The 24,296-nt window shown below is 40.9% G+C and overlaps 1 protein-coding gene across 1 annotated transcript in view; it reads left to right on the plus strand.

Moving 5' to 3' along the window:
• Pou6f2 (POU class 6 homeobox 2) overlaps positions 1-24,296 on the plus strand; it is a 230,066-nt gene that overhangs the window by 34,250 nt on the left and 171,520 nt on the right. The window lies entirely within an intron of this gene.

Raw genomic sequence — 24,296 nt, forward strand, 5'->3', positions numbered from 1 at the left:
GAATAGGATGGCACTTGAAGGTTTGCTAGTATTAGAATTATATTATTGAAGGGACACAATGGAAATAGTTCCTGGTCTCTGATACCACGTGAGTGTTGTGGACAGGCACTGGTCCAGATGAACATTCTTCTCACTGAATTCTGAGTGATATTCTGCCACCCTCATCCCGGAGAATGCAGTGTGGATGGGGCCACACAATAGCTTATTCTTATGGCTCACCTTCTATGAATTTTGCTGCTCACAAGTTTCATTTCCTTCATTTATTGGATTCAGTGATCTTTCTTTCAGGGGAAGCCAAAAATGCAGTCATGTGTGTTCATCTTTAGTGAAGAGGTTGGGCATAAAGGAATGAGCTGGCAGCATGATACCCCGTTTCTGGTTTTGCTTGTCTGTTAGTGATATCATGGCCATCTTCTAGGTACGAAAGCACCTTTTGTTATGATGCTGCTCAGACCTTCTGCATCTGGGCAAATGTACACTTCAGTGAAGACCTTTTAAAGGCTTCATTCTCCACAAGTTCCAGAACCTCACTGAAGCCATCATTCCTATTTCTGTGACACAGGGCACTTTCCTAGCAGGAAACCTATCTAGACAGGGCATCATCTAACAGCACAACTTTGCTGTCTGACTCCAGCTGAACAGAAGTTGTCTTCTACCCTCCTCTCCAGGCTTAGGTTCCTCAGTATGCTCAAAAACTTCTTTCCATTGAATCCAACAGAAATTTACCATTCCCTGTCAGCCCACAAGTTTCTAATACCATACAGACCTAGCACCACCTGTCTTTAGTGAAGCTTTGAGTCCTGGAATTGATCAGTTTTAACCTTACTAATTAATTCTACACAGTCAGTCTTTTCCTTTTGGAATACCTGCTTCTCACTTGCACATTTCTTCATCTGAGCCAAATCCATAGACACTCATTCTTAATAAACAAGTGAGCCATTACACTCAGCCTTTCATCTATAATCCTAGCTAAAGAGGTTGAGATCTGAGGATCAAGGTTCAAAGCCAGCCTGAGCACAAGGACCTGAGATTTATCTCCAGTTAACCCCTAGAAAACCAGAAGTGGGGCTTGGCTCCAGGGTAGGGAGGTAGTCTTGAGCTGAAGAGCTTAGGGACAGTGCCCCTGCCGAGTTCAAGCCCCATGACCCACAAAAAGCAGAAGGAGGAGGGGGGGGAGAGAGAAAGGAAAAAGGAGAGAAAGAAAAGAAACAACAAAATTGGGATCATCCAGCACTGGTAGCTGACACCTATAATCCTGGCTACTCAAGAGGCTGAGATGTAAGCATCATATCTCAAAGCCAGCCTAGACAGAAACGTTGAGGAGCTTTTTATCCCCAATTAACCACTGAAGAGCTGAAAGTGAAGTTGTGGCTCAAGTGATAGAGCACCCGTCTTGAGCAAAAGAGTTTAGAGACAGTACTCAGGTGCAGGACTTTCCAAATATTATCTTATCCATGCACGGGATGGCTTTGTGAAGTGGCTGTTGTCATCAACATGTCATTTGTTCAGGACGGAATAGCTGAGAAGCAATGGTACTGAGATAAAAGACACAGTATATTTACCTCATACCACAATGCCCTTCTCCTTCCTGGTCATCACGTGCCTCCACCATACCACAATGCCCTTCTCCTTCCAGGTAATGACATTTCAGCCTGTTTCCCTCTGAGGCCTTTGATGTTGACATAACTCAATGTGTATCAGATTGCATTTTATCCTTTTACTCCCTGGATATTGTCTCCACTGAGCTTTTTAACATACAGAAAGCCCTTCCTTAGAATAGCTGTCACCTAGGCCTATTGCAATTTATATCTATTGACACACTGCAGATAATTCACCCTTGCAACTGTCACTTTCCACTGTCACCAGAAGTTGCTAGCAAAAGGGAACAGTATGCATGGCACCCATCGTCTTGGTGTCACCCAGGGCAAACACACATAGGGGAGAAAGCCTGTACCTCAGGTCTGGGCAAATGTCTTCTTTAACAGGAACATTATTTGATCACTTTGAGGGAAATTGGAGAAGCAAAGTATAAACTCAAGGCTTGATAATTATTGAAAGAAAATACTGAAAAAGCACATCTGCATCTTCTGGAATTCCTCTTGAGTAGATCTTTGATTCTTAGGTTACATAGCAACAAAAGCTATTGCTAGCAGGGCACCAGGGCTCATGCCTGTAATCCCAGCTACTCAGGAGGTTGAGATCTGAAGACCTTGGTTCAAAGCTAGCCCGGATAAGAAAGTCTCAAAACCCAGAAGTGGAGCTGGGGCTCAAAGTGGTAGAGTACCTTGATCATAAAAGCTCAGGGACACTGCCCAAATACTAAGTTCAAGCCCCACAACTGGAAAAAAATGTAATTGTGACACTCTCTCAAGAAACTATTAGTATAATGTGTATTGAAAAATCAATCTGCCTTGACCATTTCCTTTTGAGGCCTCTAAATATAAAACCCAGAGAACCATGGCATTTTCTTTAAGTGGAGGACACTTTTAGAAAGTATTTGTCCCACCTTCTATTTAACCACTACAGAAATGGAGGTGCAATATAATATTAGGGGACTTGCTCAAGGTTAAACATGATGAAGACTCCTCAGAGAATATAACTGAAGTGTCTCCCACTAAAATTAATATCAAGGCATCTTTTCACATTTCTGCACCCTTTACTTTGCTCTGCTTTTGCGTGGGGTCGATAATAATGGAAACTTATTCCTGCCTTCAGCTGATGTTTGCATCTCATCCCTCCCTGTGATGCTTTGAAACAGTTAAAGAATACGCCCCAAGCAATATGCACTTGAATTTGGAATTTGCTGTACGATGTGGCTGCTTTTCATTTTTTACCATTTCACACCTTGTCCGCATCTTGAGCAAGCTTGTAAGTTTCCAGTGCATACATTTCTTGTGATGATATATTGTCCTGCTGGAAAATTTCATTTACTGGCTATGCCCTTTGCTGAACCTGTTGCTAGTCTGGGAACATGATAAGCGTATAAGTAGCATGCTACTTCATTTATCATACATCGTTTTAGACACTCAAATATCTCATATACAATTCTGCATTCTGCATGGAGAACTACCCAACTCACAGGAGAAAAAGATCTTAGAATAAATTGTCAGTTTGTGATATATAAATGCATCCTCTTAATAAATAATAATCATAGTTTACAATGAATAGGCAAAATACTTATGTTGTTTCTTATAACCCTGTTAGCCATGAGTTATCAAATACTAATGGAAACCATCTGGCTTTTGTGATTTGGTGTACAAGAGATTTGGAAGATACAAACACGTTGTGAATTCTCAATAATTAAATTGTGAAATAAATCAGGGCTTTGAGAAGCTTAGCATTTTTCCTCCCATTGCCATATGTAAAAGCTGCCACAAATCAAAACTAGCATTTGCAGAAGTTTGACGTGAGCATGAGAGAAAAGGAATACAGCAGTGAGTAGAAAGGCAGCAGACCCCAGCTCTAAGCAACTACTTTAGAAGTCTGCTTTTTAAGGGTGATTTGCCAAGGCTGCTGCAGAGCTCAGACCTACCAAATTTCACTAACTTTTCACGTATTGATTTCTGCCCCTCCCCTCCCTGTCATTACAGTGTTTTACTAGTATCCATGTTTTATGTGGCACATTAAAAAAAATCTACGTTCTGTCAGAATGTGACTATTGGAAATTTTGAAACTGAAACTTGATTTACATTAAATCCTGCTTGGACTAATTAGGATCATTCTCCAAGGAACTGGGAGTGTGAAATGTAGCTAACAATTATGTGGTTGCTGTCTCCTTGCTCTTTTCAATCCAGGAAATACTTTGACTGAATAAAACTTATACTAACAGGTGGGGGTGATGGCGCTCATGTAAATATACAAGGACAAATACAGTCTTTTACCTAGAACTGTCCATCAGGAACAGCTCTAATTCCATGGTAATAGGTAAATGAGTATAATTCGATTACACTCACTTGTCTACATTTAATCAGGCAATTCTAGACCCTATATTGCACAAATGGTCACTTGAAAGTGGTGCTGCCTCTCTAATGAAATCTTACTTTTTTTTTTTTTTGCAGGGGATGGGGGTCAGTCGTGGGGCTTGAACTCTGGGCCTGGGGGCTGTTTCGGAGCTCTTCAGCTCAAGGCTAGCATTCTACCACTTGAGCCATAGAGGCACTTTCAGTTTTCTGGTGGTTAGTAGGAGATAAGAGTCTCATAGATGTTAGTGCCCAGATTGGCTTTGAACCTCTGTCCTCAGATCTCAGCCTCTTGAGTAGCCGGGATTATAGGCATGAGCCACCAGTGCCCGGCCTCACTAACTTTTTTCCCCTAAAGAATACAGGTCTGGATAGAGAAACTAAACATAACATCACTTCTGGCAGCTTAAAAATATCTTAATAGATAGCAGCAAGTTGTTTAATTTTCTCCATTTCTTGTGTTGATAAAACTCTCTGGATCTTGGTGCTTCTTCAACTCTGCATTCTAATGTCTTTGAGTTGCAAATAAAACAATAGATCTTATCTACAGAAAAAATGCTCATGCTCCCAAATATACTAATATGTGCATGTAATTTCAATGTGGGGATACAGTACATTGAGGTTGATTCCTGGATCCTTGAATGTATGGGAAAGAGCACTGATTTCAAATTCCAAGCCAGAAATGGGCAGGTTACTAAGTATATCTGAACTCAGTCTCATCTATAAAACAAGTTCAAAGATAGTGTTTGCTGAAGTATCATGTTTGCTTTCCATTACTGTGACAGCATGCCTGACCTAAGCAATTTGAAAAGAGGGAAGGTTTACTTGGCTCAGTGTTTTGGAGGGTTCACTTGTACAGTCAACTGACCACACTGTGATCACACCATGGTAAGCCAGTACATTCTGGTGGGAATGTGGCAGATAAAACCAAAAGGAGGAAAAAGGAAATTGGGGTCTCATACTCTCCTCCACGGAAACACACCTAATGACCAATCATCTAAAGATCTCTTTTTAGGCCCCACCTTTTCAAGACTCTGTGATCTTCCACTAGTGCCACACTGGTACTGTAATCTGAGGGGTTTTCAAGGTCCAAGCTGCAGCCCATGGGATCCTGTAGAGATGAAAGAAGATGAGGAGCAATACTGAGACAGGATCTATGTACTTTTCCTCCCTCAGACTACCTTGCCAGGAAGCAAAGATGCTGCGAGAAAGCAAGGTTGGACAAAGTATAGCCTACAAATCAAACTCATTTACTAAGTAAAGCTTCCTTTAGAAGTAGGAAAATCAGCCACCCTCATTCATTTGTATATTGTTGGTGACTGTTTTTATGTTGCAAGGGCATAGTTGAGCCATTCATTGGCACTAAGATGACATGGCTTACAAAAACAAGTCTGTGTACCATCTGGCCCTTTACAGAGAAACTAACAGGATCCCTACTCTAAAGCTATCAAGGCAGGGCCAAGGCCATAGGCAGACCAGCTGCCTTCCTCCTGAGCAGAGGAATCTTTGGTGATTGTGACAGTATTGTGATAAGGCTGAAACTGAAAATTAGTGATAGAATGATCTAATACTTCAGACTTCAGCTCCAATGAGAACTAACTCATATGTCCACCAAAAGGAAGATGGATGGATGCATTATGGGATGTTTGTGCAGTGCACTATAAGTAAAAGCATGAGCTCCTGCTAAGGAAGTCATATGTTAAAGGGTTCATGCTGTATAATCACATGTGTAGAAGTTTCTAAGACATGGAAGATGAATTTATAGTCATGTAACACAAATCAAAACAGTTAAGCAAAATGAACCAGACTTGGAAAAGTATTACCGTAAGTTTTCTCTTATATAAAAATAAAACCTAGATCAAGGGGAAAATCAAGGCATGGAAGAAGAATATGATCAAAGTACATTATCTATACATATAAAGAAAAGATGTATCACACCTGTAATACTAGCTACTCAAGAGGCTGAAATCTAAGGATTGTTGTTCAAAGCCAGCCCAGATAGGAAAGACCATTGGCTTCTTTAATTCATTTAATCACTAAAAACCTGGATGGGAGCTGTATATCAAGTGGTAGACTGCTAGCCTTGAGAAGAAAGAAAAAGCACACAAGCCGTAAGTTCAAGCTCCAGGACTGGTACCAAAAAAATAAAAGGAATATAATGAAGCCTGCTTTGAAAATGTTTATGGAGGAACAAGAAAGATTAATAGAGAGTAGGAATGTGACTAAAGTATATTATATTTATATATATATTATAGGAATGCCATAATGAAAACCCTTCACTCCTTAATGTTATGCAGTGTACAATTACAAGAGTGTTTTTGTTGGTGATGGTGGTCGTCGTGGGACTTGAACTCTAGGCCTAAGCACTGTCCCTGAGCCCTTTAACTCAAGGCTAGTGTTCTACCACTTGAGCCACAGCGTTAGTTCCAGGAATATTTTTAAAGTCAAAACAGTTGAGAACCGGGTGCTGGTGGCTTATGCCTGTAATCTTAGCTACTCAGGAGGCTGAGATATGAGGATCATCATTCAAAACCTGCCCGAGCACAAAAGTCCACGTAGACTCTTTATCTCCAATTAACCACCAGAAAACCAAAAGTGGCAATGTGTCTCAAGGGCCTTGAGCTGAAGAGCTCAGGGACAGCACCCAGGCCCAGAGTTCAAGCTCCATGACCAACAACAACAACAAAAACAGTTCAAGAGAGGACAGCCCTTGTGAAGAGGAGGAGCAGGCACCTCCTATACTTTTTAGATGTTCTACACTTTGAACATGTAGCTTGAAGAGACAGAGATGTATGTAAAGTGCCTGGTGTCTCGTGTCTGAAGTAGAACCACGTGAGAGGGAAGAGAGGAAAATCCTCTGAGCTGAGGTCTCAAGTTTTCACTCTCAGCTGTCCCACCAGCTAGTACCAGAACAGTGGAGTAACTCTTCCTGAGGCTCCACTTTCTCCACTGTGAAAATGGCCAGTTGCAGCCAAAGGCACCTGTGGCATATGTCCATAATCCTAGCTACTCAGAAGGCTGAAATCTAAGGATCAAGGTTTGAAGCCAGCTTGGGCAGGAAAGTCCATGAGACTATCTCTGATTAACTACTGAAAGAGCTGTGACTCACATAGAAGAGCACTTGCTCAGGGACAATGCCAAGGCCCTGAGTTGAAGCCAAAAGAAATTTAAAATGCCTAAAGTTGATATGGCTCTAAATATATTTATCTACAATTCAAAAATCCAAAATGCTCTGAAATAGTAAAGGTGTTTTATGTTGAAATTAGCAATGAAATAGCTAATATAGTTGGATCATGATACTTACAATTTTATTTATCCCACTTAATGTGAAAAGCAATGGGTCTTGATACAGCACTAACTGAACCCAGGCCATTCAAGAGATTTTTCTAAGTACTTTTCTAAGAGATTGTGTTAACTACTGTGTAATTCCCATAGTAAATTTCTGAAACATCTTTAAAATGTCTTAATTCTGACTTATCTGAACTCATTAGGGAAGGAGTTGTGGATGTTTGCCTCCTGAGTGAGTTTAGGATTGAAGAAATATGGGAAAACACTGGAATCATTCCTATGATGATCCCTATAACTGATACGATTATCAGTTACAGGCTTGGCTTTCCCTGCAGGGAAGCTTGTTACTGTCCCCTTCCTTAGGGCCAGTTGACACCAATTATTTAAAGTCTCCTGTGCCACAAGTTCCTAAGAATCATAGTCTATAAACTTCACTTTGGACAAACTTTATGGGAAAGAGGTGGAAAGTTTATAGGAAAACTATGGTCTCTGAGAAGGAGCAATTCCCTGTATGTGAGCCAGGAAAACTTCACAAGGGGCCCCTCGTAAGAGCAGCTGTTTTATACCAGACCTCCAAGAGGAAACTTTTTCCTCTTAGACCAGAAATTGCAAAAAATGTTCTTGAGCAGGGTCTGAGGCTTTCTCCGAAGGACTAAGAGAGGGGTTTTATCTAGTGCTCATTCTGAGTGTTCAACAAACAAACCAAGCACCATTTCTAGCATTCAGGCTGTGCTATGCACATTGGAAGCTTGCCACTGAATGGGTTCACCAGCTCTGACATCTTTGTGTAAAGATAAATGATGTTTCCAAGGGATTTTTGATATCTGAAAGTAATGGACAGCAAAGATCTCTGCTTTAGTGGAAAAGATGACAGGCCTTAGGACCCAGTACTGTTTCTTCTGCTCTCTTTTGTTGGGCAGCCTTGGATCAGCCACTTAAGACCTTTGCCCTTTCATCTCTTCACTCAAAAATGGAGGGGATCTTATCCATTGAAAGTTGCTTTCTAATATTCCTCTTAATTCTGGGGATTCTTATTGACTCATTTGAAAGATTAGACACCAGGTTTTACCAAGCACTTCAACATCTCAAATGTGACATGACTTGAAGATGAACAGGATGAGAAATATATTTTTTGCCAGTGGTGGGGCTTGAACTCAGGGCCTGAACACTGTCTTGGGCTTTCTCAAGGCGAGCGCTCTACCACCTGAGCTACAGCACCACTTCTGGCTTTTTCTATGTATGTGGTACTGAGGAATCGAACCCAGGTCTTTGTGCATGCTAGGCAAGCACTCTACCACTAGACCAAACTCCTGGCCCAGGATGAGAAATTTTATGAAGTACTTATTAGTTGAAAAAAAAAACAAAGGGAGCTTTTCCAGTCACTAGTGGCTCATGCCCAATCCTTGCTACTCAGGGGATTGAGATCTGAGAATGACAGTTCAAAGTCAGCCCAGGCAGGGAAGTCCATAAGTCCATGCATTTCTTTTTCCCCCAGTCCAGGGCCTTGAACTTGGGGCCTGGGTACTATCCTTGAACTTTCTCAAGGCTAGCACTCTACCACATGAGTCACACCACCAGTTCTGGCATTTCTATGTATGTGTTCTAGGTATAAACCCAGGACTGCATGCATGCTATGCAAGCATTTTACCACTCAGCCACACACCAGGCTCTCCATGAACTCCTTATCTTCAATTAGCCACCAAAAAGCTGGAAATGGAGCTGTGGCTCAGGGAGAGTACTGACTTTGCTCAAAAGAAGCTCAAGGAGAGACCAAGTGGTGAATTCAAGCCCCAGTATCAGCACAAATAAACAAAAAAGAAGAAAACTTTTGTGTCTAAAATAGTAGTTGGCACAAAGTGGGTACTCAAAAGGTATTGTTGAGTGAATGAGTATTTATCCAATTAAATCAAGAATGGTAGTCCCTCAGATTTTGCAGACTAGAGGGCTCATTACCAATTCCCTGTGGTTCCATCCTTCATCTATCCTCCTTCTGATCAAAGAAGACTTCCAGAGCTATGGTCTGGACCTCTTCCACACTCTCCATTCCCTCAGCCAATCCACTCAAGCCACAGCATCACTCAGCTGAGTGCAAACTCATTGCACAGACTCTGTGACACACGTATAAGAGTTCTGTTCCTCAGGTGCATGGGAGTTGAAAGCATGAAGAATGAAGAAAACAAACCAAACAATATAGCAGAAAGCACTTTACCCTTTCCCATTTCTGGGTTTAATGGGGGAGAGTCATTCCTCTGAATCTCCCAAGAAGAGACAAGAGGGGATAATTGTAATGTCAATTCTTCAGTCTTAAAATCATGCCAATTTGTCTTACTAGATCAACCTGGACAGTGTTGGAGAGATTTTATTTTGAAAGAGGGTGAAAAGTCCAGCTTTCTCACCATGGATGTGAGCTTACCCCAGAAATGGAGTCCCCAGATTGCATCTGCTCTGTCTTCAAGTCACTAAGAAAGCAATAGAAGTTGCTTTTCTATATACAAAAAACATAGTGCCTTTTGCTGAGATATGTATCTGATGTGCAAAGGAGGGGAAGCGAGGCAGAAATATCAAGATTATTTTTGGAGCCAGGAAGTTGACAAACCATTGACACCTCAAGACCCACTTCAGTCTTAAACTTCTTAACTGAAGGTACTTGTTGAGGTAGATCTGAGACATTTGGGGATTCAAAAACGCTCAAGGGCAGTGTCTAGGGCCTGAGTTCAAGATACAGGACTAGCTCCAAAAAAAAGTTGGAGGAGGTAAGAAGACAACCTATCCATATGATTAAATTGATGTCATGATGATTCCCTAAGAGTGAGGTAATTCTTATAAACTGTTTCATAAATATCAGCCATCCTCACTATCCTCATCATGAAAAACTGTGGTAAAATAGAAGTGCTAAGGTAAGACCCTAAGATGTTCAGGAGTCAGGACAGTTATCTCCATTCAATAGTTTCTTTTGCCAATTCTTTCAGGGCTGCTTTTAACCCAAATGAGCAGGATGAGTGCTGCTCAGTTTTGAGATATCTTCCAGCTCACGCCACATGCAAATAGTCTATGATCACCGTCACTGAGGAATAAGTTTAAGAGCAAGCAGATAATCTGATAGTCCTGCCTCTGTCTTAGGGGATTTCTCAAACATTGCCACCATTTAATTGCTAAGCATTTTTCCTTAAACATTATTATTTCCAGTGATGAAGACACAGAGACTCAAAGAGGCTGGAGTTGTCTTCTTGTCACACAACTAATAAATTTCAGACCACGATTCGGGTAGAGGGCTCTGGCCCTCAAATCCAGTGACTTTTCTGCTCTAACCTAGCCACTGAGACATTATTTATTCACCTCCCCTATTCACCTCTCTATTGGGTATTTATCAGCACCTATTTAATGACCAAACTCCCTTTAATAGACACCATGAAGGAATAAACCATTTACTTGCCCAGTTAGCACTCAATAGCTGTGCCCATATTCCAGGCCAGCTAGGAGGTAGTAGCTGTATCAAAGCTTGAAAATTTTCTGCTGTTTTCTGGACACCTCTAGAATCATGTTGTTTCTGGGTGTGAAGGTCATTTACTGACAGTCTGGGATAGTTGCTTTTCCTAAGAAATGCTAGGTACATTTCATTCCTTAGCATGTATCCCATGTGAACACCCAATATTAAAGATAGGATTTAGTGTCTTCGTTTGAGTTGACCTCATAGCAATTGTTTCTTAGGAAAAAAAAATATCTCAGTGGCATTACCACTCTGGGAGAAGTGGACATATTGTCTTATGAAGAGATATTATTGGCACTTCAAGAGCCGGAATGATATTTAACAAGGTGTAAGATTAAAATAGTATTTCTGGCCAATGAGTTGACTTTCAGACTATACACCAATAAAGGGAAGTTGCTAGAATAGAGTTCTCCAAATTATAAACAAAAACAGAAAAAAAAGAAGGAAAAAAAAAAACAAAGGTAAAAACCTGTACCAGAGACATATAGGAAGACATTTCGAAATCTTAAATGTGTTTAGGCCCACCCAGAGATGAAAGATGGTCCATGTTGCTTCCTGTAGGTCTCCATGCCTGGCCCGCCCAAGGATGCCCCCAACTGCCCAGAGGACGTCTGTCCATGCTGCTCGGTCTCAACGAGGCAGGCAGCCCAGTGATCGTGGAATTCTTTTCTGCATTGATTTTTTTTAAGCTCACAGGACCTTTCTTTGTTTTAAACATGTTTTATTTATTTGTTTACTTATTTTAGAGACAATGTCTTGCTCTGTTGCCTAGGTAGGATCAGGTGATCTTTCTGACTCTCCCGAGTAGCAGAGAGTCCAGGCATATCTCCACCTCTACCCACTTAGCCCAAGGTTCCTTCTCCCCTCCTCCTCCTCGTCCTCCTCCTTCTCTTTCTGCTGCTTGGCTGGTGCCATTTCACTGAGCTATCCTCATAATATAGTCTTCATTGTATAGGCTGTCGCTAAGATAATGTCTCATTTCTACCCAGACATGCTCCTGAGCAGAAATATGCCTACTTTTAAGTTTTACATCACTGATAGAATCACAGACATGATCACTCCTCCTCCCCGCCCACCATGGAAAGAGAGTCTCATAGATCGTTTTGGCCCAATCTGAGCTGGAACTGTTCTCCGAACTTCAGGTTTTTGGCTTAGCATGGATGACAGGTGCATGCCACTGCACTTAGATATGAGTTGAGAAAGAAGGCTCTTGGGCTTTTCTGCCTACGCTGACCTGGAACCATTCATCTTCCATTCTCTGCCTCCCAAGTAGCTAGAACTACAGTCGTGAACCACTAGTGTCTGCCTTCAAAGGCATTTCCTAGGGCATGCATGGATAAACTCACATTGAAAATGTTTGTGATCTGGCTTGCTTTATGGTTTCCCTCATTGGTAATAATTAGTATATGTCTTAGATAGTCCTGGAAGAGGATCACAATAGCTCAATACCTATGTACATATGACCATCTAAGATGATGCTAAGCAAAATGAACTCCAAGATATGGAAACAAGAGGTTTTGCTTTGCGGTTGTTGTTGTTTTGAATGTACTATGTGAAGTTAGTTCTTTTTTGCTTTTATTTTTCCCCTCTTTGTTTTGTCCCTGGTTGTCACTGTATTTGATGCTGGTGCCCTGTGTTGTTGATTTGTTGTGCCCTCTATAAAACAACGCAACAGCAATATTCACAAGACTATGTTGGAAATGAACTTTACAACTTGGGGGTGGGGAGGAGGAAAGTGGGAGAAAAACGAGGGAGGGGTAACAATGCTTGAATGTGCTCATTACCTTACATGTATAATTGTAACCCCTCTGTACATCACCTTGACAATAAAAGTAAATTTTAAAATCAATAAATACAAAAAAAGTTTGTGAAATATACATGCAGAATTACCATACGCCCCAAATAGCCAATGCATTGCCAGAAGTTTAGACATCATTATTGTTTGCTTAACATTGTCCATATTCAGCAATTTCCATATTATTAACAAATAGAACCCTCTGCCTGCCTCAGCTACCCAGTACCCTTAGAGACACTGCTCACTTTGGAACAATAGCCCTATTGTACTGAATTTGCTTTGAAAAGCATCTCCAGTGTCCTTGGGGGCAAAAAGACATGCTTACTCTCTCCATGGTTCACCAGAATGGAACTTCTTTACGGCAGTTTGACCCGTAGATCTCGATTGTGCTAACCAGTCTCTATTTGTTCCTTGGGCCAGTCTCTGGATTCTCCCACCTCCAGGGTGCCTGCCATCTAGGATCTAGCACAGCTGTAAGGTCTTCACTGGGGCAGGGTTGGGAAGATGAGAGGAAATCTCATTCTTCTTGCTGACTTCGTAATATATTGTCACAATATGCTGTTGAGAGCTTTGCTTGTCCACATTCATTTCAGGACTGTGTTTTCATCTCATCATTAAATGCCAACTTCTAAGCCTTCCTAAAGCTCTACTTACCAGATTCTATTAGCATTTTAGACCAGAGTTCATTCAGTCCCTCTCTCTCCCCACTCTTGAGTAACACCCCCAGAATGCATACTCTCCCTCACCCCCAGAACCACAGCTATCATCACTCACCTCCTCAAAAATATATACAGCAACAACATCCACTACAATTCTGAGCTTTATTAAAATCATTTTCTGGAAAGCTCAAGAAGCTCCTTTTGAAGGATTACATTATGGCTTTGATTTTTATTTATAAAACATAAAGGACTAATATATATCAGTTAGGACATTTGGCTTCCAAAATGCATTGTAGCAAAATAATTGGAAAGCAGTTTCAGTGTGAAATATATGACAGCTTTACAGGGCATAAAAAGCAGCTTTTTCTTTGTAATAGTGTAATTGCCTTAAACCCCACAATCATAATTGTTATCAAAAAATAATCCCAAGGAAAGGCTAATATAAGGGGAGCAGACTATTACGCGAGCGCTAATACACTCGATCCTGTGCGCAGCAAACGCAGCTCTCAATCTCCCGGTGCTTTTAGTGTCAGCCCGAGAGTCCTCAGTCATTTCAGTGCATCAAGCCTGCACTATTGATTTTTCCACTGACTGAAACAGCCATATAAGCATAAATTTTGCATGAGCCTTTCACTTTGTAGACTCTCCTTTGGTCAGATGACACACGATGCGAATGTGAAGACTGTATAATAACGATGCATGGTCAACCTGCAGACATTAACGCTGGCATGGGAGCTTACCGTTCTGAAGGACAAAAGCCAGAGAGAGAAGGAGGGAGGAAGGGAGAGAGAGAGAGAGAGAGAGAGAGAGAGAGAGAGAGAGAGAGAGAGAGAGAGAGAGAGAGAGAGAGAGAGAGAGCGCTGCCTAGCCAGCTCTGAGAAACACAAATATTATTCTATCCCGGCACCCACGTGTGATTTTATTTTCTCTCTTCTTCTCTCCTGGATATTCACATCTTCTTTGCAAAAAGAATACACACACACACACACACACACACACATACACACACGGAGGTAAAACTGAGTTTTGTGGAAAAGCATCCCATAATAATGGCTGCACAACCCCCCAATAATTTTCCCCTCTTTCTGTCTCTCCCCACTTTCTCTCATTCTCCCCTCCTTTCCCTCCCTCCCTCCCTTCCTCCTGCCTTTTGGGTTCTCTCCATGCTGTTCTGTTACCTTCACTGCCATTTCCTTTGTGTCGCCCTGGAGACTAAATAGTGTGTAACAACATTTGATAAGATCTGATATCCTGCTGAGAAAGCCTTATCTAAAGATGTGACTCCTTGATACATAGGTACAAGGAAAACCAACCTTCCATAATCACTACTTCCATTTAACCCACTTGCACCCTGTTTGACGTCTCCTTGTTCATTAATAGCTCTTGATCCCATCTCTTGGTGATGGAGAACGTTCTGGTTGACGTGAAATCAGTCTGCCATCAGACTTTTCTTTTTTTGCTAGTGTAAATGAGAGCAGAGTCTAATCTTGCACCCATGGGTCTCAAATGGGAACAATGGCTACCCTGTGCTGTCACGTTAACTTTAGCCAGTTCATAGAATTAATTAATATAAGATATAAAGAATTTTCAAATTAAGCTGAATTGACCTAGAGTGGGAGGAGGATGAATTATATTTACACTTATCTATATATGCCTGTGTACGTGCGTGCATGTGAATGCGCGTGCACACACACACACACACACACACACACACACACACACACAAACATATGTCAGATAGAGTCAACCAGAAAGGAGAACCCCATTTTCTTTCAAATAAAAATCAGGAAACCAAGCAAAGACTTGCTCTACTAAATAACTGCCAATATGTTCACTTTTTCCCTTTGTGTAACCATTTGGAATAACAATAATCACACACACCTCGAAGCTTGCTAACTTGGAGGACCAGAGGTGTTAAACACAGAATAAAGCCCAGTCCTGCCTCATCTAATTAAAGATACCAGGCTCACACATACATAGTGCGTTGGTAGGTAGTGATTTGTATTTAAAGAGCATTTGTCTGGATGCCTCCATTGCTCATGATGGAGTTGTTTAGATTCTTTTTTTTTTTTTTTTCATGTTTCTCTGTGCTAGAGGAAGCTGCCTGCTTTTTGTTATTGGCTTTATCAAAGCTGTTTGCTGTCTGCAAAGAGTTTTGGAAAACATTCTTTTTCTTTCCAGTGAATGGGCATCCCAGGAGATATTTCTACTTAAAATCCAAGTTATGAGAGACACCAGTGTTCTTGGAAATGTGCTTGGCCAAGGAGAATGAGAGAAATGACATTTGTGAGTCTTAGGGCAGAGGAGAATGCAGAATCCCTGGGCTGGAGTGTGAAGGAATCTAAAAATCTGAGGGGCAAATGGAATAAACATCTTTGTTAGTGCCTGTCTTGCTTTTTGCCATCCACTAAATTGGTCTTAAACACCAACTGGTCAGAATAAGAATGCACCAACACTTGGAGTTAAGTGAAGATAGATGATAGATAGATAGATAGATAGATAGATAGATAGATAGATAGATAGATAGATAGATAGATAGATATGGCTTCCCCAGGCTCAGCCTTTCACTTCTGAATCTCCTCTTCTCACCTTAACAAATATAGTCTCAACTCTGGGGTCCTAGGAGATCTTGCACAAAGATTCAAGGACCTGTGGCATGCATTGTCATTACCAGTGGGACCACTGCACCTGAAATCACAATCTACCAGCCTGGTGCAAAGGGCATTGTGGAAAAAGATCCTTCAGTTTTCAATTTTTACTTTGTCCTCCTTTCAACACTCATTTCTCTCACCCTGAAGCTTGGTTATAACAGAGGGAGAAAACTAAGACAGCACAGATGTGGCAGGACTGAAACTGTGGTATTACCATGTACAAATGGTTGAAATAGTCACAGTTTACCATAGCTAAAATATGGAACCAGCCCAGATACCTCTCAGTCAATGAATGGATAAGAAGATGTAGTATATGTATATATATGTACATATATATGTATATACATGTGTATATATGTATATATATACATACACAGTATGTATATATATATACACATATATACATACTACACAGTGGAGTTCTATGCTTCCATCAGAAACAGTGACATAAAGAAATGGAAAGACTTGGAAAAAATTATACTAAGTGAAGTAAGCCAGACCCAAAGAAAAGTAGGTTGCATAGTTTGCCTCATTTGAAAGAACTAGAATGTATCTATGATATTCTGAACAGAGGATTTCAATAATCTGACTGCTGGGTGTATAGGACCATATATAATGAAGCATTTCAAGTTGAACTCCAAGACATGGAAACAAGAAGTTTCTTATCATTCCCTGTATGTTGTTGTTTGGTTGGTTTTTGTTTTGTTTTGTTTTGGGGGGTTGGTTGTTTGTTTCTCTTAGTTTTCAGTACCTTGTGTCTTGCATATATGATTATTTGATATGTGGGAGGGAAAGGGAATCATTCACCTGTCCCTTGGTCTGAACAAGGATCTTGTTCCAGCAGAGCCAGAAAGAGGCTTGGTTTGGTGGGGGAGAGAGTGTGATACTATTTCATGCTACTTGTCAAGTTCAGGTCTGTATTAGGTCTGTACAGACTCTAGAAACATACTCACATACACACCACAGAGAGAGAGAGAGAGAGAGAGAGAGAGAGAGAGAGAGAGAGAGAGAGAGAGAGAGAGAGAGAGGGAGGGAGGGAGGGAGGGAGGGAGGGAGGGAGGGAGGGAGGGAGGGAGGGAGAGAGAGAGAGAGAGAGAGAGAATTCTGAGCAGTCCTAGAACTTTCCTAGCTCCTCTGGGTCTTTTGAAATGAGTATTATCAGATGTCTTTTCTAATCCCACACCTGTGTGTCTGGGAGGTGTGTGTGTGTGTGTGTGTGTGTGTGTGTGTAAGGAACCAGGAGTGGAAATGAAGAGGAGGAGGACACAAAGGAGAAGGAAATAGAGGAGGAAGAAAAGGAAAAAAGGGACTGTTACTAAATGCCAGGCAGAGAAAGATAGGCACAAATGTTGTATAATCTAATCTCTGTAACTGTCTTTGTAAGTAGCATTCTCTTCATTCCTAGATTTAAAAACTTGAGACTTTGGGAGAAAGAAGGAAATAACTTGACCAAGGTCTCAGCCAATAGCTGACAGTCAGGATTTGTATCTCAATCTCCATAACTTCAAACTCCCACGCTTATCATCTAGCCTGGAACACAGCACCTGATTCTGGCTCAGGAGAAGGGAGGAGGAAGACTATCTCTGAGGCTGAGCTGGGGCATGGGAGAAAAAGTTGACCTCTAGCTCTAGTGTATGAACTAAAGATTCTGGAAAAAAAAAGAAAAAGAAAAATCCAACTGACTGACAACTTAAAATGAATGCATTCTTGTCAGTGTGAAATGAAAAGTATTAACTCAAAACACGTCTCACGGTTCACACAGCTTTCTCTCAGGTGGAAATGGTCTCCTATCAGGTCATAAATGAGCTTCCTGTGTGAAGAAATAGCAACATCTGCCTTTCTTCCCTGGTGCTAAGAGTACAAGCTTGCCATTCCTCACCCAGGAATACTTTTCCTTCAGATGGTGTAACTGAAATCCTCAACTAACTGTAGAAAACAGGGATACCCTGTGCCTTTTCCCTGCCTACCCATCACTCCTAACACCACGTTAGAGATCTTTTCATTTCCCCTAAGTATTTCTCCATGTTCTACCTGCTTGTGGAACATGAGTTCCAGACAGTGGTGCCTGTGTGTGGTCACACCATCTCCCCAACTCCTGAGAAGTTGTCGGTGGTGAGCATTCCATGATATTCTATGTATGATGCACTGCTTGGCTAACATAAAGAAACAAACCCCCATCTCAGGACAGAAATGTCCAAGCAACCCCAGACATGTGACTCTGGGGCCTTTTGCTCCAGAATGACTCCAGGAGCTACTTGAAGGGATTGTTTAGACACCGAAGACTTTTCTAGAAGATTCTAGATGTGTGTTTTCTTTCTTGCCTCATGCTGGAGCCTTGGATCAAGAAGACCTGTGTATTTACCTAGCTAGAAAACAAAAACAGAGTTTGCAGACTGAGGAGCCTGAGAACATGTGATTAACACAGCCTCGATCTACACATGTACACAGATTTGTGATGGACAAGCTTTATAAAATAACAGCAATAATAGCCTTTATTTAATTTTGGTATTTCTATATTTTTGTTTGTTGCCTTTGGGCAGTGTGCAGTTTTAATAAATAAACACGCAGCTTCTAATGACAGAATGAAATTACAGAATTGCTACCAACCCCTGAACAACAGCAGATCACCAGGGCCAGGGCCTAAATTAGAAGCTGGTAATGTAGGTCAGAGTTTGAGAAGCCGAAGACCTGAGTGCCATGACAGTCGGGAGATGGCTAGAAGGAGGCATGGGAGATGGGAGGATGAGAGGAAACATGGACTTCCCTACGGCAACTTCTAAAAATGGGTGCTACAAACAAACTTCTATTTCATTCCTCTTGTATCCTTAGGAAGAAGGTTCCTATTATATTGGTCGCTTACAATAACCAGACCAGTTATTTTGCTTTTTTGAATTTATTCATTACCAGTCTTCTGGCTGTATACCTAGATTCACTTCCATTCATTTATTTAATTCTAACCATGTAGCCAGGAACCAGTATCCCACATCTTTAATCCTGTTTACTCAGGATTGTCGTTCAGAGCCAACTAGGAAGAACAAAACCGAGACTCGTATCTACAATTAACCAGCAAAAGAGACTGAAGTGAAGGTATGGGTCACGTGGTAGAGCACCCACCTTGAGCAAAAAAAAACTGAAGGAGAGTGAGAGGTGCTGAATTAAAGCTCCAGACCACCACCAAAGTAATTTTCTTGCTTAGAATGCATATTGTAAATACCAGATACCAGGAGATGTCATGACCTGTGTGGAAATTAGGACACAATCTCAGGTGGGAGAAAAATCACTGCCCGCAGGGAAGATGCCCACAGATGACTGCTCTCCGCACAAGCCACCTTCTATTTCGATTTTCTTACTCTTTCCCATCTCCCTGGTCCTCCCTAAAGACTGCATAGCATGTGGACAAGCACTGGCTCATTCTGTCTGGACACGAGAACCCTTCTGAGCCTAGGACCATGCATATAACTAGGCCTTACAAACCATCGTGTGAAAGATGGAAGACAGAATAAATCAGATGCCAATGAGCTGTTCTTTTCTTTCATATGTTTCCAGCAGCCAGATACCTCTCAAGCCACCATTCCTTCTGCAAAGGGGGTGCAGTTCTGACCTGCCAAAAGTCCAGGGGGAGTATCCAGGTTTGTGAGGTATGTCAGTGTGAAGGGGCCACACCCTGCTTCCTGGTAGTGAGTTGGTTCTTTCAGGGAGAGAAGTAAACCCACATACATTTCTACCAGTGAGAAGGCATCTTTTATGGTTTGAATGTGCACTGATTCCCATGAGTTTATATGTTGAAGCCTAGGTCCCCCCAGTACTATTTTGAGAGGTGCTGGAAACTTCAGAAGGTATGGCCGAGCTGGAGGAAGTAGATCACCTCTGGCAGATCCTCAGGCTATGTCTTGGCCCCACCATTTCCTGTGTCTCTCCCTACTTCCAGGCCACCATACAGACATCAGTTTTGCTCCTCACTGTAAGCCTGAGAAACCAGAGGGCCATCTGACCATGCATTAAAACACTTTGCAACTGAGTCCAAATAGACCTTTCTTTTAAAATTGTTTCCTCAGGTATGTTCTAACACAGTAACAAAAAGTATGGCTAACAGCATTCACTAAAAATATTAATGAGGAGCTGGGAGTTTGGCCTAGTGGTAGAGTACTTGCCTAACGTGCATGAAGACCAGGGTTCTATTCCTCGGTATCACATACATAGGAAAAAAGCCAGAAGTGGTGCTGAGACTCAAGTGGTAGAGCTCTAGACTTGGGAAAGTCCAAGGACAGTGCTCAGGCCCTGAGCTCAAGCCCAGGACTGGCAAAAAATTTAAAAATAAAAATATTAATGAAAGCCAAGCACTGGTGGTTTATGCCCATAATCCTAGCTGCTCAAGAGGCTGAGATCTGAGGGTCATAGTTCAAAGCCAGCCTAGAGAAGGAAAACCAACAGTGGTTCTGTAGCTCAAAAGTGGTAGAACACTAGTCTTTAGTGAAACTAGTCTTTAGTGAAACATCTCAGAGGCAATTCCCAGGCCAGAGTTCAAGCCCCAAGACCAATAAAAAAATATTAATGAACTGGGTGAGTAAGGGAAGGGGTTACATTGAAAAGAAAAACATTCTGTGCCTGACTTATGTAGCATATCTCTGTATATCACCTTTATAATAACAATTTAAAAACCAGTTCCCCCCCTCAAAGGATAGATTTTAAATATATATACTAACAAGTCCAAGCAAGGTGGTTTACCCTTGTAATCTCAGCTACTCAGGAGAAACAGAGGTGGGAAGATCAAGCCAAGTAAAGATAGCTAGGCCTTGTCTCAGAAACAAAGACAGGCAGACAAGAAAAGCAAGAAAAAGACAAGAATAGCAAGAAAAAACTTGGTGGTAGAGTGCCATCTAGTAAGCAGGAGGTCCTAAGTTCAGTTCCCAGTACCATCCCAAACAACAACAACAAAAAGCTAAAAGATAACATCTGTCTTGAGAATGTCAGGCTAATCTATCATTAGATCTTGGATATCCAAAAAGACAGTGATCAAATCTGGGTAATACAACAGAGAAGCATCAAGACCACATTGTGTTTTTGCAGTTCCCATGGTCACATGTTCATCATCCTGATTCTTTTTCCAGACATCTGCTTTCCATCCTTTCCATCCTTATCAGGCTGCAAGGCTCTTCAGAATTTCTTCTACACATCTGTCTTTTATGACCATTTTGAGCATCTTCCATCTGCTTTTTGGTTCCTTACTGTCACAGCAGGCTCAATGCCTACTGCTAGAGCTTGGAATTACCAATTTCAAGAAATGTGATCAACCTGTTTATTCATTTGAAATGTATCACAAACGTATTTGAAGAATGGAATATTAGACAGGTGTCAAGAAGAAAAAGAGCTTCGTTCAGAGCTACAACTGCAGCAAAGACTCTCAACACAGTGTTTCAAGTTCTGACTTATCCACTTTTGCAGGACATTTTGTCCATTTTTGTAGGACAATGACAACTACAAGATTAACCCAGAGTCTACATAGAATAGATAACATAAAATGTCTAGATAACCTTGAGTATGTGGCCATTTCTTTTCATATGAAGCTGAGCCTTCAAATATAAACATTAATTGGAAATACTCCTCAAAATGTAAACTTGGCTTCAAAGTAATTATCAAGACCTTATAAGTGAATTGGAGTTGCTTTATATTGAAAATAAAAGTGGAGTTCTCACTGTGCAATTATCATTCACTGTTGTCTGGATCCTTTTAATTTAGACTCCAGTTTAGGTATTGAGAAAGTCACAATGGTTAGATTAAAGAGAAGTAGTAAATGACCAAAGCAGCAAAAGGTACAGTATAAACACACAGTTTCAGGGAGTGGCTAAGAATAGATTCAATTTGGTCATATGCCTCACTGAATGATAATGCCTCCTTCTTTGTATTATAACTCAGGACACAGAGCTGCACCTTTCCCATCTTCCTGAAGAGTTTCACCTACATTCAATGGTCAATAAATGTTTGGGAATTAATAAATGATACTAGTCTTCATATTTTGTGAAATGGAGCAGAATGTTAAGCTACTTTGAGAAGTGGTTTTAACTCATATAAAAATTAAATTAGCCAAATGTCTGGTTTGAATTAAGTAATAATCAAATAAATTGTGTCATCTGCTGTAATACCTAGCTTTAGAAATAACAGTTCTGGGTGAGGAAAGGGATTTAGGGCCATATATCTAAAACTGAAGGAATTCTGGGAGATTCCAGTTGCCTTTAAGGAAGGTAGGTGTGTGTGTGTGTGTGTGTGTGTGTGTGTGTGTGTGTGTGTGTGTGTAAATCTGACTTCTCCATTCACTCTCCTATTCCCGTCCTACACCAAGAATGGTACTAAAGGCCTCATAATTTTTAGAGTAAGAACTTTACACCTGAACCTTGCCCCCCGTACCTTTGCTTTTAGTTGATTTTTCAGATAAGGTCTTATACTAATGTAGTCTGGGTCAGTCGTGAACCTAATCTTCTGACCTCTTTCTCACAAGCATCTGGGAATGCGGTGAGCTACCATGCCCAGCTTCCACTATCTTTTAGAGTGTCCATGAAGGAATATAGACGTGGCACTTTAATCTTAATACCGCAAAACCATTTTTGGACTTTCAACATCCAGAAATGTAAGAATGCCTTCTACACTAACCTTGTAATGACATGTTACAGCAGAAGATAGCTAACCAATAAACCACACAGGAGTTTACTTCTGGCATGTGTGTACCTCACAGTTTGCTAGCCTTCCCAGAGAGACCCCATCAGTACAATTCTCACACAGGCTTCTTACGTTGATTTATGTACAGAAGCTCAAGCTAAACTCATCAACATATGCGTGCATATTTACATTTGGTGAGACAGCCTGGATCACAAAGGAACACAAGCACGGGAATATTTTGAGACTTCTTTGATGGGAACATTGGTATATTTCCAAACGCTTGGAAGGAAATACAAGCAGCTAGAATGAAGAAGGATTTGAGTTCCTCTGAAAAACTTAGATATTGTTTAGCTCCTGTAAAGCCTGGTTAGAATTTCAAATAATTTAATATGCCTTAGATAGAATTTTTAATTCACAAAAACAAAAGTAAAACACCTTTCTAACACAATGAAATTTTACATCTCTATCTGGATTGGCTTCTTTTCCTTTTTCTTCTTTTGGGGTGTCCATGTGAAAGTGAGTATGTGGTGTCTCATACATGCCTAAATTGCTTCTCCCCCACAATTCAGCCCTGGGCAGGGGCAAAGCCATAACCTTACATTCTTTGTGTACCTAACCAGCTTAGGGAGATGCATACCAGGAAATAAAGAGCAAAATTAATCTGGCAGGAGAAACGGGCTTCAAATGGAGCTTTCAATTGCAACCCCCAAGCCTAAAACACCTCAAATAAAAAGATAATATTTATGTATTTGAATAAAAACATCACATAGCGCCTCACAAATTCAACTGAGAAAAATCCACATTCCTGAAGCTCTGGGCTCCTGAGGCAGAGTGCACACAAGGGAAATTTATATATGCACTGTTCCCCACACTTGTGCCATTTTTATTTCCTTCTATAGATATGTTTTCATATATACCAAAACTTTCATACATCTATAACTTTTATGCAAAGGCAACAAAAAATCTTAAAGTACCAGTTCTTAATAATACTTATATCTACAATTTTGAGGCTAAATTATTAGGTCCACTACTATTTCATGCCACTATTTCTTATCAGCAGTATGCTAGCGAGAAGGTGTGGAGGGAAAACAGAGTCAAACCTAGGGAATTACTTTACCATCTATCTTCAGATAGTAGCTTTAACTCAGAGATAATCCCATGTAGGCAGTGTGCTTGCAGCTATAATGTGAGCGAAACGGTAGTTATGTGCTCTTTATTTTTTTCATTTATTCATCTCCCCAAATAGAACAAAATTTCTGAAAGCAAAAATATACTGTACTCTTAAGAGATTGTAATTTTAAGGTGGATGATCTGCCTGTTTATCTTTTGAAAATCTTTACTGAGTGTAAATGAGAAAAACAGAGAAACGGATTCACACATACACACACACACACACACACACACACACACACACACACACACACACTGCATTTTCTTGATCCACTCACTGTTGTAGAGCTTCTAGGCTGATTCTGTAACTTGGCTATGGTCAATAGCACTGAAATGAACATGAGTATGCAATGTCTCTATTGTATTCTGACTTACAAATTTTGGCATAAATGCCCAAGTTTATTTTTACTTAGAGTAGTTCTATTTTCACATTTTTGAGGCATCTCCATACCGACTTCCCTAGTGGTTACACTAATTTACCTTCCCACCAATAGTGAATATATGAGGGTTCCTTTTTTCCAACATCCACATCAGCCTTTGCTGTTGTCATCAAGCATATGAGCAACCATTCTGACTAGAGTGAGATGAAATCTCAATGTTGTTTTGATTTGTAGTCCCCCATATGGCCAGGGATAT

The sequence above is a fragment of the Megascapheus bottae genome, chromosome 5 (genome assembly GCF_031878675.1).
Source record: "Megascapheus bottae isolate mThoBot1 chromosome 5, mThoBot2.hap1, whole genome shotgun sequence".
NCBI classification, from domain to species: domain Eukaryota; kingdom Metazoa; phylum Chordata; class Mammalia; order Rodentia; family Geomyidae; genus Megascapheus; species Megascapheus bottae.